Raw genomic sequence first — 15,591 nt, 5'->3', positions numbered from 1 at the left:
GAGAGTCAGTGTTGATTTTCTTCTCCTGTGGAGTACACTCCTGGGCTGTCCTTAGCATGCTCTGCCCTGATAATTTCATGCAGTGATGGTGAGATGTGAGAACTAGGGCCAGACTTGGGATGGACATCTCGGAGGATGAAAGGGGACACTAAAGCTGGGAGAAAGGAAGATTCACCTGAACACTGCAGCACTGCTTCCTGCATGCCACTCAATCTCCTCTATTTTCTAAATTTTCTACAAGTATAATGTACTACAGTTGACCTTGAGCAACGCAGGGGTTGGGCTGCCAATCCCCGAACAGTTGAAAGTCTACATATAACTTTACAGTCGGCCCTCAGTAAACATGGTTCCACACCCACAAATTCAACCAGCCAAGGATTGTATACTGTATTTAGTGAAAAGAATCCTTGTATAAGTGAAGCCATGCAGTTCAAACCCGTGCTGTTCAAGGGTCAACTGTGGTTGGATCATTTGTGATATATTGTGATTTATAATAAATATATATTTTGGTTTTGTCCATTCCTTTCACAGAACTCCTAAAACCCTTGCAATTTTTCCTGTGAGGAGGGCAATCAATGTGTCTTTTATTATGTTAATGAAGTTGCATTTGGAAGACATCTGAAGAGGGGGACTTGTTGCCTTGGGAACCAAACCGGTATTAGAGGGTTGAAACTTTCAGTCCCTGCCCCTCCCCAACCTCCAGAAGGAGAGAGGGCTGGAGACTGAGTTCAGCCACCAATGGCCAATGATTTGATCAATCATGACTATGTAATGAAGCCCCTGTAAAAACTCAAGTGGGGGTGTGGAGAGCTTCCAGGTTGGTGAACCAGAACTCATCCACGTGCTGCTGTGCTGGGCCCCAAACTCCATGGGTATAAAACTCCTTTGTTCAGGATCTTGCCCCATGTATCTCTTCATCTGGCTGTTGTTTGGTGTCCTTTAATATCCTTTGTAATAAACTGGCAATCTAGTGAGTAAACTAGTTTCCCAAGTACTATGAGCTGCTCTAGCAATTAACCAAACCCAAGGAGCGGGTCATGGGAACCTCTGATTTGTAACCAGTCAGTCAGAAGCACAGGTAACAACCTGGACTTGAGATTGGCATCTGAAGTGGGGGCAGTCTTGTGGGACTGAGACCTTACCTGTGATACCTGATGCATCTCTGGGTAGATGCTTCCAGAATTGAGTTGGATTGTAGGACACCCAGCCAGCGTTGGAGAATTGCTTGGTGAGGGGGGAAAAAAATCCACATATTGGAACTGGTGTTAGAATCATATTATTAGGGGGTGGAGTCAAGATGGTGGTGTGGGAAGATGCACAGTTCATGTCTCCCCACAACTAGGGTGCCTGCCGGACGCTGGTAGGGGACCTCAATGCCCAAGGAGACAACAGGAACCCCCAAGTGATGGGGTAGGACATGGGGGTACTGAGGGAGGTGGAGAAGTGGAGGCCAGAAAGGACCTGAGGGGTGGCTGGGAGGGGAGAGGGGGAGGGGTTCCCATGCTTGGAGGGACCCTCAGGGGCTCTGATCAGGGAGAGAGCGAGCATGCCTAGTGTTTCCCCTGCCTAATCAGCTTGGAAAGCCTGCCCCACTCTAAGACCAGGTCCTACGCCCTCAGGGTCCCCCTCTGGGCTGTGTGGGTCCTAGGGGCATAGGAGGGAGGTTGGGGGAGAACAGGAGAGGCAGGAGGCAGGGTCCCTCCAGGACCAGAGGAGCAGGGGAGGAGCAGAGGGCATTTTCCCAACCCACTTGGGCCCAGAAAGCCTGCTGAGCTCCCAGGCCAGGTCCCCCACCCTCCGAGACCAGAGGCATGCCCAGGCCCTTTTTGTTATGTTGAGTCTAAGTACCACCCCCCAACCCCCCAGGGGTTTTTCCAGCCCTAAGCATAGGCCCCACTCACAGCCTAAGCTCTGCCTAAGTGCTGCCCCCACAGCCAAGGCCTTTACCACCTTTTTTTTCCACCTCTTTTTAGTAATTGTGGTTCTGTTTTACCTTCGGGTTGTAGTTTCATCTATATATTTTTTTTTGTATTCTTTCTAACATATCTCTTAGTTTCCTAGTCTAATCTTAATTTTTAATCTTTGTAAATGTTCTCCTTTCTTTTCTTTTCTTTTTTTTTGCCAACCTGCATGGCTTGTGGGTTTTTGGTTCACAAGCTGGGGGTCAGGCTGAAGCTCCTGTGGTGGGAGCTCTGAGTCTGAACCACTGGACTAACAGAGAACCTCAGACCCCTGGGAATATTCATCAGAGTGAGGTCTCCCAGAGGTCTTCATCTCTGCACCAAAACACAGCTCTACCCCACAGCCTACAAACTCCAGTGCTGGAAGCCTCAGGCCAAACAACCAGTAAGACAAGAACACAATCCCATTCATCAAAAAAAAAAAAAAAAAAAAGCGATGGCAAAAAAATATGTCACAGACAAAGGAGCAAAGCAAAAAACCTACAAGACCAAATAAATGAAGAGGAAACAGGAAATCTACCTGAAAAGGAATTCAGAGTAATGATAGTAAATATGATCCAGACTCTTGGAAATAGAATGGAGGCATGGATTGAGAAAATACAAGAAATGCTTAACAAAGATCTAGAAGAACTAAAGAACAAACAGAGATAACAACACAACAACTGAAATGAAAAATACACTAGAAGGAATCAATAACAGAATAACTGACACAGAAGAACAAATAAGTGAGCTGGAAGACAGAATCATGGAAATAACTGCTGAGGAGCAGAATAAAGAAAAAGAACGAAAAGAATTGAAGACAGTCTCACAGACCTCTGGGACACTAAATGCACCAACATTTGAATTATGGGGTCCCAGAAGAAGAAGAGGTTAAAAAAAAAGGGTCTGAGAAAATATTTGAAGAGATTATAGTGGAAAACTTCCCTAACATGGGAAAGGAAGTAGTCACCGAAGTCTAGGAAGAGCAGAGAGTCCTAAACAGGATAAACCCAAGGAGAAACACACCAAGACATATATTAATCAAACTATGAAAAATTAAATACAAAGAAAAAAAAATAAAAGCAGCAAGGTAAAAGCAAAAATTAACATACAAAGGAATCTCCATAAGGTTTTCAGCTGATTTTTTAGCAGAAACTCTGCAGGCCAGAAGGGAGTGGCAGGATATACTCAGGTGATGAAAGAGAAAAACCTACAACTAAGATTACTCTACCCATCAAGGATCTCATTCAGATTTGATGGAGAAATTAAAAACTTTACAGACAAGCAAAAGTTAAGAGAAATCAGCACCACCAAACCAGCTTTACAACAAATGCTAAAGGAACTTCTCTAGGCAGGAAACACAAGAGAAGGAAAAGACCTACAATAACAAACCCAAAACAATTAAGAAAATGGTAATAGGAACATACATATCCATAATAATCTTGAATATAAACAGATTAAATGCTCCAAACAAAAGACACAGCCTTGCTGAATGGATACATAAACAAGACCCATATGTATGCTGTCTACAAGAGACCCACTTCAGACCTAGGGACACATACAGACAGAAAGTGAGGGGATGGAAAATGATATTCCATGCAAATGGAAATCAAAAGAAAGCTGGAGTAGCAATACTCATATCAGATAAAATAGACTTTAAAATAAAGACTGTTAGACGAGATAAGGGATGACACTACATAATAATCAAAGGATCAATCCAAGAAGAAGATATAACAATTATAAATGTTTATGCACCTAACATAGGAGCACCTCAATACATAAGGCAAATTCTGACAACTGTGAAAGGGGAAATTGAAAATAATACAATAATAGTAGGGGACTTTAACACCCCACTTACACCAATGGACAGATCATCCAAACAGAAAATAAAAAAGGAAACACAAGCTTTAAATGACACAATAGACCAGATAGATTTAATTGATATTTATAGAACATTCCACACAAAAGTGGCAGAATACATTTTCTTCTCAAGTGCACATCGAACATTCTCCAGGATAGATCACATCTTGTGTCACAAATCAAGCCTTGGGAAATTTAAGAAAATTGAAATAGTATCAGGCATCTTTTCTGACCACAATGCTATGAGATTGGAAATCAATTACAGGGAAAAAAAAGACACGGAGGTTAAGCAGTGTGCTACTAAGTAACCAGGAGATCACTGAAGAAATCAAAGAAGAAATTAAAAAATACATAGAAACAAATGGCAATGAAAACACGATGACCCAAAACCTATGGGATATAGCAAAAGCAGTTCTAAGAGGGAAGTTTATAGCAATTCAATCTCACCTCAAGAAACAAGAAAAATCTGAAACAATCTAACCTTACACCTAAAGCAACTAAAGAAAGAAGAACAAAGAAAACCCAAAGTCAGTAGAAGGAAAGAGATCATAAAAATCAGAGCAGAAATAAATGAAATAGAAATGAAGAAAACAATAGCAAAGATCAATAAAACTAAAAGTTGGCTCTTTGAGATGATAAACAAAATTTAAAAACTGTTAGCCAGACTCACCAAGAAAAAAAGGTAGAGGACACAAATCAATAAAATTAGAAATGAAAAAGGAGAAATCACAACTGACACTGCAGAAATACAAAGGATTAAAAGAGACTACTAAAAACAACTCTATGCCAATAAAATGGACAACCACGAAAAAATGGACAAGTTCTTGGAAAGGTACAATTTTCTAAGATTGAGCCAAGAAGAAATAGAAAGTATAAACAGACCAATCACAAGTAATGAAATTGAAACTGTAATTAAAAATCTTCCAACAGGGCTTCCCTGGTGGCTCAGTGGTTGAGAGTCTGCCTGCCAATGCAGGGCACACGGGTTCAAGCCCTGGTCTGGGAAGATCCCACATATCGTGGAGGAACTAGGCCCGTGAACCACAACTACTGAGCCTGTGCGTCTGGAGCCTGTGCTCCACAACAAATCTAAAAAAAAAGATAGTTCTGAAGAACCTAGGGGCAGGACAGGAGTAAAGACACAGACATAGAAAATGGACTTGAGGACACAGGGAGTGGGGGTAGGGGGAAGGGTAAACTGGGATGAAGTGAGAGTAGCACTTACATATGTAAAATAGATAGCCAGTGGGAAGCAGCTGCATAGCACAGGGAGATTATCTCAGTGCTTTGCAATGATCTAGAGGGGTGGGATAGGGAGGGAGGAAGGGAGTCTCAAGAGGGAGGGGATATATTTATGCATATGGCTGATTCACTTTGTTGTACAACAGAAACTAACACAGCACTGTGAAGCAATTATACTCCAATAAAGATGTATAAGAAAAAAAGAATCATATTATTAAAGATCACCTTACCTCCGCCAACCCCGCCTAGGCACTAAATGTATTGAATTTAAACAAACTCCGTTTATCGTGATTTATTTTGAGAAGAGGGTATAGTGTAAAAAGCATCAAATCAGTGAGGTCAGAGGGGTGAGACTGTACTTCCAGCTTGGCTTATGCCTGAGGTATGGGAACCTGCAGAATTTCTCTATCTGAACAACAGAAATGCTTACTCAAGTCCAGTGCATTTGAGTTAACTCAAACTTTGTTTGTTTGTTTTTTGTTTCAATTTATTTTATTGAAGTAGAGTTGATTGACCATGTTGTGTCAATTTCTGCTGTACAGCAAAATGATTCAGTTATACATATATATACATTGTTTTTCATATTCTTTCCCATTATGGCTTATCCCAGGATATTGAATATAGTTCCCTGTGCTTTACAGTAGGAGCTTGTTGTTTATCCATTCTATATATAATAGTTTGCATCTGCTAACCACAAACTCCCAAGCTTTCCCTCCCCCACCAGTCCTCCCACTTGGCAAGAACAAGTTTGAGTTAACTCAAACTTTAAACTATTTATGATTCATCTTGAGATCTTGTTAAAATGAAAGTTCTGTTTCAGTACATCTGGAATGGGGTCTCAGATTCCTTGTTTCTAACAAGTTCCAAGCATCCTGATGTTCCTGTTTCAGGGACTGCATTTGAGGAACCAGGGTCTAGATTTCTTCAAGGTTGAAAATGCTATGATTTTATGGTAGGGTATATAGAAGGTGTATATTTGTCACCATTCATTCATTCCTTCAATAAATATGTTGTCTGGTGCTCATCATGCATCAAGATCTGTGCCAGACATTGTGATTGTAGAGGTGGATGTGGCCCAATCCCATTTAGAAAGTCACACTCTAGTCAAGGAGACAGATGTGCAAACAAAGATTTTTCAGAATCACTCTGACCCAGATTCCTGAAACAGCTATTTCTTTCATTTCCTTAAAAATCCTTATTTATTCTCTGGCTAAGTTTCTTTATTCATCCATCCTGAGGCCATCTTAAAAGAGATGATGTAGGGCAGATGCTGATTGTCATGTCTCTAATGAAACTCTGTGAGTTCATCCTTTCACTACAGCCATGAGATCTTGGTCAACCATGAGACCTTGGTCAACATTCTCGAGGCCTCAATTTTCCTCTTGGAAAATGAGGGGCATTGTACCTCACTCTCTTATCATGTGGGGTTTTCATGTAGGTTAGACTGAGATAATGGATGTGAAATGTGTTTGAAACTGTAAAGTGATGTTTAAGTGGAAAGGAATTTTCAGCTTATCACATGCACATGCAAGATGCTGTTATCTATCCATAATGATAAAAATAATATAAATTCAAATGTCTCAAAAGTGGGACTGCAGTAAGGTTAAGGCCATATGACTACTTCTAGCCAATGGAACTAGTTGTCAGTTCTAGGCCATGGTGGTTAAGAGCCAATGTGCTTCCCTGCTCCCTCCCTTCCCCTGGTGCAGACACCCTGAAGGCCACATGTACAAGATTATGTAACTACATGATGGAAGCAGCCCTGATTTCCAAGTCACCATTTGGAGGAGAACCACATAGGAGGGCCACCTTAATCTTGGAGTTATTTATTATCACAGAATAGCCTATCTTATCCTGACTAAGAGTACAGTTAACTCCTTCAGGCTTTCTATGCATTTTGATATATAGGCAATTACAAATATATAGTATTTACCTTGTGTGTTTTTGCCATAAATGTTGTCTTACTGAATATATTGTAGTGCAACTTATTTTCACTCAATAATATATTGGAGATATGTTTTAAGTTGTTTCATAATGTTCTACCTTATTCTTTCAGCAGATACAAAATATTTGTATTAGACATGTAGCCTTTCCTACATTGATGGATATTCCATTTTTCACTCATTTTTTTTCTCAAACAATATTGAAATAACTATATTTGTTCCTTGGTGTACATGTGGGTGATATTTTAGAATAGATCCTGAGTTATAGTGCCTGTGTTAATAAATACTGCCAAATTAACTGTTTTTGTATAAAGTATTTGTGTACTTTTTTTGCTTTTGCATTCAGTATAAACTGAATTCATATTCCCACCAGCAGTTATGTGAGAGTGTCCATTCCCCATATCTTCCTATTACTTCTTAAGTAAGAATATCTAAAAATCATTGTTCAATTTATCTATTGCTATGTAACAAACCACTCCCAAATTTAGTAGCTTGAAACAACAGCCATTTTATTATTTCTCATGACTCTGTAGCTTTACTGGATTCCTTTGGGCAGTTCTGCTGCTGCCTATGTCACAGGCAGGGGCTGCAGTTATCTGGGGACTCAGCTGCCCTAGAATATCTGAGATGGCTCATTCGTATGGCTGCTGTTTTTTGTCTTCTCCATGTGGCTTGGACATCTCATAGAAAAGCAGCTGGATTTCTGGAAAGGAAGCAGAAGCTGCCAGTTCTCTTAAGGCCTGGGCTCTGAAGTCCCGAGCATCATTTCCCTCACATCGGTCAAAGCACACATGGGCCAGCCCAGGTTCAAGGGCAAAAGAACTCAGAAATTTTTGGTGGCCATCTTTAGAGGCTATTTACATAGTTATTGTACTATCAAAACAATATTTGTTTCTTTGAGCTTGAACAAAGTTGAAGAAATGGTATCTGCAAAACTTCCAATAAACTAGTGGAACTTAAAATGTTGGATTCTTGATTATGAAGTGAATGTGCTTTGTGCTGATCAAGCTGGAGAAATATGTAGTTTTGCTAGGAATTCTCTCAGCTTGAATGTCAGTCACCTGACCAGTGACTCTGTAAGTCAAAGTGTGAACAAGCCGTAATTTCTTCATCTTCTAACACTGTCTAAATATACCAGTAGAAAATAAAATGAAGACACAGGTTCAGGCTCTTTTCCAGCTATTTATCATGTATTTGGGAGCTTCAAGGTTAGATATGATGGAAAGAATTCAAAATAAATGATTCAGATGTGTGCAAGTCTACATCATTCAGAGTGACAGCTCATTAATTAATCTCCTGCTCCAGAGATGGGTTAGGAGGTGAGGCAGATGAAGGGGTTGTGGCGGTAGGGTGGCACAGAGGTTCAGAGGCAAGTCCACTGATGCCCCAAGTATAACACATGGATCAGGAAGGCTTTCCTGACTTGTGGTCTTGATTTAGCTCCACCATTGCAGTGTGGTCCCTGGAAGGATGGGAAGAAATAGGAACCAGAATCAAGGAATCAGAGTTTGGGCTAAAGGGAGAAGAAGGAGGTATTTATCATCTCCATCTGCTTATGGTTCTGAGAAAAGTCCCTTTCTTTCTGCCTATTATAGAGAAGATGTCTATGAAAATATTCATGTCTTGGTTGTATTACCTTAAATTTGCTGGAGGAAGGCCGTTAAGCACCAAATTGATGGCTTCCTAAAATGTTGGGACACTGAGTTTAGAAATACAGAGTTTATTAAGGAGTAACATCTTTGAAAGGGAAAAGGAGAAAGTGGGATTAGGCAAAGAGAGTTTAGATTGTGATGCTGAATTGGCAAAGTGTCTGCTAGCCCAATGGAGAGTTCGGGGTGTGGTGGAAATTGTCCACTAGAGAAGTCCTGCATTGGTTGGAAATGGCTAGTTCTTACACCACGTGTCTTGCTTAGTTATTAGCTGGGGGCTACCCCCAGGATAGCAAGACCTCCACTACCATTGCTTTAGTCAGTCATTGGCTGGGGACTGTCCCCAGAATAGTATGCCCTTGGCTTGAAAGTGTAGGTAGCCCATGAGAGTGCTTACAGCTGGAAGGTGTCAGCCAATCATAATCCTTCCAGATGGGCCGTGAGTTCTATCTTGAAGGAGGATCTGAGTAGTGCTTCTCTGACACAAGTAACTTATCTTTCTCTATTAAAAAAAAATTCTTCAAAGCGGTGTTGCAAAATCAAGATGTTCTCTGCTGTTGATTTTATCATCAGACTCTTGATTGCAAGTGTTTAAGAGCAACTTGAACTTGCATAGGTGAAAAGGGGAGTTTATTGCTCATGTCATCAAACCATGGCAAAGCCAGAAACGCCTGAAACCAGAAACTCAGATGCTCCCAAGGTGGTCACTGCCTCTTATCTCAACTTCTCCTAGTATAGTGGATTTTTCTTTGAAAGTGCTAGAAAATATATCTGCCTGGCATTCTCCGTTCTCATTCCTGTCAACAGAGAGGAAGGGTCTATTCCTCTTGGTTCTAGTTTTAAAAATCTCAAGAAAGGGGACTTCCCTGTGGTCCGGTGGGTAAGACTCTGTGTTCCCAATGCAGGAGGCCCAGGTTTGCTCCTTGGTCAGGGAACTAGATCCCGCATGCATGTCGCAACTGAGAGTCTGCATGCCACAACTAAGAGCCCACATGCCGCAACTAAGAAGTTTGCATGCCACAACTGAGAAGTCTGCATGCCGCAACTAAAGATCCCATAGGCCACAACTAAGACCACAACAGTCAAAATAAATAAATAAATAAACAAACAAATAAATAAACAAATAATTTTTAAAAATCTCAAGAAAGTATTCTATGGGGCCTGCTGGGGTTGTGTGCCTATTTCTGGATCAACCAGTGATGCCAAGGAGGCAAGGCAGAAAGCTGACAACTACCTGATCCAAAGGAGCACATCCTAGAAGTAGGAATGGGGTTGGGAAGGTGATGCAAATTGTTGCCTACATTAACCCCTCCACACACTTTTCCTTAGTCCCAGCTTCATTTTCTAATTATTTCCAACAGACAGTCAGCTTAAAGGTGGATGAATGCTTAGTGTTAATCAGGCTCTTTGAACAGCTTTTAGGCCGCTTGAGGCTTCATAACTTGAGATCAGTGCTTCTCAGCCTGTTTTAGTTGGTGTCCCCTTGGAAAGAAAATAGAATGTCAAAACCTCATTCTTCCAGCCAGAAGAGATGCAGACACTCTTACCTCATCCACTGCTTTGAGAAACTCCACATCTTAGATTTGTTCAGTTTTATTTTTCTGTAGTTTTTGTATCAGGGGCATTGTAGCAAAACAAACACCTCAAAACTCAGTGGCTTCAAGTAACAGCATTTATTTTTGCTCACAGGTCTATGGGCTGGTTGCTGTTTCAGCAGCACTGGCACATGCATCTGTGTTCACCTATGGGGTGGGTGGCCACTTTGATCAAGACTGGGTTTGCTCACATGTCTGGGTGGTGGCTGGTTATGGGCTGGTCGAAGTTGGCCTCATCTGAGACAGCTGAGCCCTGCTCCTCTGGGTGGGCTCTTGTCCTCCAGCAGGGTAGCCCAGGCTCATTCATATGGTGGTGACAGCATTCCAAGAGAATGGAAAGAAGTGTGCAAAGCCTCTTGACCTGGACCTGGAACTGGAAAAACATCAAAACAGTCCAGATTCAGGGAGTGAGAAAATAAACTCCACCTCTTGATGGAAGGATCTTCAAAGCCACATTGCAAAAGATGCAGATGCAGGGAAACATGAAGTATTATGGCCAATTTTGCAAGAAATGTACCACAGGAATTAAAAAAAAAACAACTAAACACACCTTATTTTTTTTCCAAAATATGGTCTTTTATTATAAAATTGAAAAATTACACTATACCTGCATTCTCCCTTTATTTATAACTGCTTCACCTCCTACTACCCTCCCTCCCTTGACGCATCATCCATCTATACATCCCAGATGAGAAGGGCTCAGAAGTTGGAGAGATTTCAGAGAAGAGAAATTCTCCACTTGACTAAAAAAGCAACACAGATGCTGGATTTACTGTGAGTGGGAGGAGGACTCTTAGATATATCAATGAAATGGAAAAGGAGATGAAGTTTTCTTTGCAAAATGAGGGGGTATGGCTGGATGACTCTTCACTCGCTGCCAGAATGGCCCATATTGATTCACTCTACCATTTTCCCTTTTCACAGATTCCCCCCAAATAAGAGAGGGGGGCAGTCAGAGGAATGGGGTCTAAAAGACACTCAAATTGTAAAACAAAATAGATTTGTGAAATAGTAGCATAGAGTTAGAGAGAGCAGAAGAGAAAAACAGCATTTATTAAGTTCTTCTGATATGCTAGACTTTGAACTCTAGATCTGCTGGTGTATTTCACCTTTCCCACAACCCGTGTACCATGTAGTATCACCCCTATTTTGCAGATGAAATGGAGACTCAGGATTATTAAGAAATATGCCCAGGTCTCACAGTTAGTTAGTGGCAACTCTGCTGTTGCTTATTTACTGAAGGGTGAGGAATAGCATGGGGTTGGCAACAGAGTTTTGCAGGCACTGGTCAGGGAGGAGTTGCCAAGCTCTGTGGTGATGATTGTGAGCTTCTTGAAGACCTGCCCTGCATCAACTTCACCTTCGTATCCCACTGCTCAACACAGTTCCTAGAGGTATAATCATGTATTGTTCTGCAAATAATAGCATGAGGGCTCTGTTGATGTGTAATGGTCAGAGCACAATTGAAGTGCTGGGGAACAGACATGAATGTGAGGCATGGTGAGGACCATGGGAAAATAGAAATGAAAGCCAGAGCCAGGAGTCCACGGCTGCAGCAGGGGGTCAGGCCTGAGTGAGGAGGGAATCTACTGGAGTCCAGCTCTCTCCACCCAATGGAATTGGACACTAAAGCCCCCTGGAGTTGTTAGAACAAGTACCGAAGCTTCTTTCATGGCCCAAGAGAAGGAAACATCAGCTTTGCCACAGCTGGGGGGGAACAGTCAGTAATAATGGAAAAGAAAATATTCTAAGAGTGGAATGAAGTACAGGAAATCAAGACTAACTTTGGACTGCTTCTGTGGGTCATGAGGGAATCCTGTCTTATCACAAACCGACAGGTACCCGGCACTAATCAGTTACTGCAGCAGGGGATGGAACAAGTGTCCACAGACTCTAGACACCAAGCCTCTCACATTGGAGGGAACCGAGTGCAGAGAGGGGAAGTGACTTGCCCAAGGTTGTGGATTATTATCAGTGGAGGTGGCATGAAAAACCACATCTGATTGTTATTTCAGCACCTGACTTTAAATCAGCCAGAGCTACCTAGGAGAGAGACAGCCGCAGACTGAACAATCAAACACATATTCTGCATCGGTTTTCTCTGCTCCTCTGTTTCCTGGGAGTCAGGCTCTGTAGGGAAATCTTTACTGCTCGAAATGACAGATGTTTCGTTATTACCCTGATGCAGGGGCAGTGAGGGTAGGGAGGAATAAATGAGGCTCATCTAGGGGTCAAACTAAATTTGTGCAAGCCCATCATGTTTCTGAAAACTCTAGCCACATAACTGAGGCTATAACATGCATAAGCATTGAAAGCGCTTGTTGACCTCCCAGTGGGGGAGGGGAATCGATATGCTGTCATTTCAAGGCCATTTCTAGTTCTGTGACTCTCATTATGTTGTACCAAAAAGACAAAGGTGCTTCTTTTAAAATTTTTATTCTGGACTCTTTTAAACATATACAAATAGTGAAATGCATCTCCAGACAACAAAGATCTTTTTAAAAGCTTTATTGATGTAATTAGCATAAAATAACTTGCATATATTTTAGGTGTACAATTTGAAAAGTTTTGATATAATAGAGTTGTGAACCCATCAACACAATCCAAGGTAATGAACATATTTTTTACACTCCCCCCCAAATTTTCTCAAGTCTCTTTGTAATCTCTCCCTGTGGCAACTCCTTACGATTTCTTCCCTATCTCTTTTCCCTGTCCACAGGCAGCCACTATCTGCTTTCCATCACTATAAATTTGCTTACGTTTTCTAGAGGTTTATATAAATACATTCATTATGTACTCTTTTTAGCGTCTAATTTCTTTGACTTAGCATAATTATTTTGAGTTTAATCTATGCTGTGTGTCTCAATGGTTCATTCCTTTTTTTATTGATGAGTAGTATTCCCTGTATGACTATGTTGCTGGTGAATTTAAGGTTCTTTCTTCATCACGAAAGAATTCGGAGATGAAGCAGGGAAGCTAAGAAAATAAAGTAAGAATTTAAGCAAGAATATGCTCTCAGAGGGAGAGCAGACAGACAGGTGAGGAGCTGCTGCCCTGGGTTTCTTTGGCAAGCCAAATATATGAGGGGCGTATAAATGAAGGGGCAGAATATTCACTGGGTAAGGAGGAGTTTGGGGGTCGTATTCTCTGATTTTCATCCCAGCTCCATCTTCCCAAGGGGAGGAGGTATTTTTGTCCTTATTTAGCTTAAATCAGAAGAGTCATGGCATCAGTGCATGATGGGAACTCTTTATCTGTAAGGCTAATTTTATTGTAATGAGAGCATAATGAGCAATAGGTTACATTTGGACGCAGGAGATTCCCACCTTTCCCCACATTTCTTTGTCTGCTTCCAGGACACTTATCACCCAAAATGTGTGGTTTCCTGTCAGTCTGGATGTTCCTGCTTTTCTTTGTCTGCCCACGGACCCCCACTGTTTAGAAGATGCATGATTTCTTGCCACCTGGCCCCTGCCCCATTTCTCTGCTTGTACCTAGCTACCTGCCTGCTGTAACAGATACACCAAAGTTGTTTATCTATTCACCTGTTGATGAACATTTGCATTATTTCTACCTTTTGGCTATTACAAATAATGGTGAACATTTGTGTACAAACCTCTGTGGGGACATATGTTTTCTTTTCTTTTGAGTAAATCCTGGAGAAAAATGATTAGATCATATCTTAGGTGCATGTTTAACCTGTTAAGAAATTGCCAAACTATCTTCCAAAATATTTGTAGCATTTTGCATTCCCACCTGCACTACAAAAGTATTCCTCTATGTCCTTTCCAACATTTACTATGGTCAGTTTTAAAAGTTTCAGCCACTCTAATAGATATTAGTGGTATCCGATTGAGATTTTATTTTTTAATTTTCTAATTGAAATTTAATTATGTTGAGCATATTTTTATGTGTTTATTTGACATCTACATATCTTCCTTGATGAGTTGTATATTCAAACCTCACCCTCAAGCTGGGTGGTTTGTCTTCTTGGTATTTAATTTTTGTAGGTCTTTATATACTTGGATTTATGTTCTTTATCACATATATACTTTGCAAATATTTCTCCCAATCTGTGGTTTGTCTTTTCATTCTCTTAACAGTGGTTTTAGAAGAGCAAATATTTTTAATTTTAGTAAAATCTAATTTATCATTGTTTCTTTTATGGATCATGCTTTCAGTATCCTAAGACATTTTTGCCTAATTCAAGATCACAAAGATTTTCTCCTATGTCTTCTTTTAGAATTTTTAGCTTCAAGTTTTATATTTAAGTCTGTGATCCATTTTAATTAATTTTTATGTATGATGCAAGATTGGATCAAAGTTTATTTTCTTTGCATATCCAATAATTCTGGTACCATTTTTTGGCAAGGCTATCATTTCTCCAGTAAATTGCCTTTGCACTTGTTAAAATGATCCTGGAAGAGTCAAGGAGGAGATGGCATTTGATCTGGATTTTGAAGGATAGATAGCTTTGAGGAAGACAGTCCTTTCAACTCCCACTCAGACCCATAAGAATGGGCCTTGGGCCTCTGCAAGAGTTAAAAGAGCCCACACAGCCTGTGCTGGACTTATCCCCTTATCTTTCCTGGTTTCAGGTGCAATGAGTAGTCTTGTCTCTGCCTAAAATGTGAGTCACATGACACCTGGCCAGACCTACTGTTATATCTGTCCTCCATGAGGAAGGATAGGTTTCCTTCCACTGCAGCACAAGAGGGGCAAACTGTCCTGTACTGGCTGCTAGGAGAGACCCATTGGCCATGAAGGAATGACACCCACTACTGAGGCTGATCTTGCTTTGTCTCTTATCTATGTAAGGAGGGTGTTGTTCCACCCAGTGCTTGACTGTGTTGTGTTTTCCTTGGCAACTCTGATACCAAAATGCCATAGCTTAGAGTCCTCCCCTGGGATTGGTAACTAGTGCCTGGCATTCTGCTCTCTTGGGATTGAGAACTGGTACATGGTACTCTGCTTGACAACTAGGACTGTAATGTTTGGGTGAAACGAAAGTCAATGCCTGGAGGTTACACAGTGTGAAACTCACAGGGGAACAGCAGCACAGTGCTCTGTGCATCAGACCCTTAGAATCAAACGTGGCCCTAAAGATCTTTCTAAATGAATCTCCTCTTGTAACACTGTTTAAGAACCCTTCATTGGCTTCCCATCACCTACATACCAGCACCCTCATGATCTGGCCTGATTCATCTCTTGCCAGATCCTGCAACCCTACTGTCCCAACTTAAGATTTAGATAAAACAAATGGTTTCCAGTTTTCTGCAGAAGCCAAGCTCTCTCTAAACTATAGGACTTAGTACATCCTGTTCCTTCTGCCTGGAACCTCTTCCTCCTCGACTCTCTTTCC

The sequence above is a fragment of the Stenella coeruleoalba genome (genome assembly GCF_951394435.1).
Source record: "Stenella coeruleoalba genome assembly, chromosome: 5".
Classification (NCBI taxonomy): domain Eukaryota; kingdom Metazoa; phylum Chordata; class Mammalia; order Artiodactyla; family Delphinidae; genus Stenella; species Stenella coeruleoalba.
The sequence above is the reverse complement of the archived record's forward strand: the minus strand, read 5'-3'. Positions refer to the sequence as shown.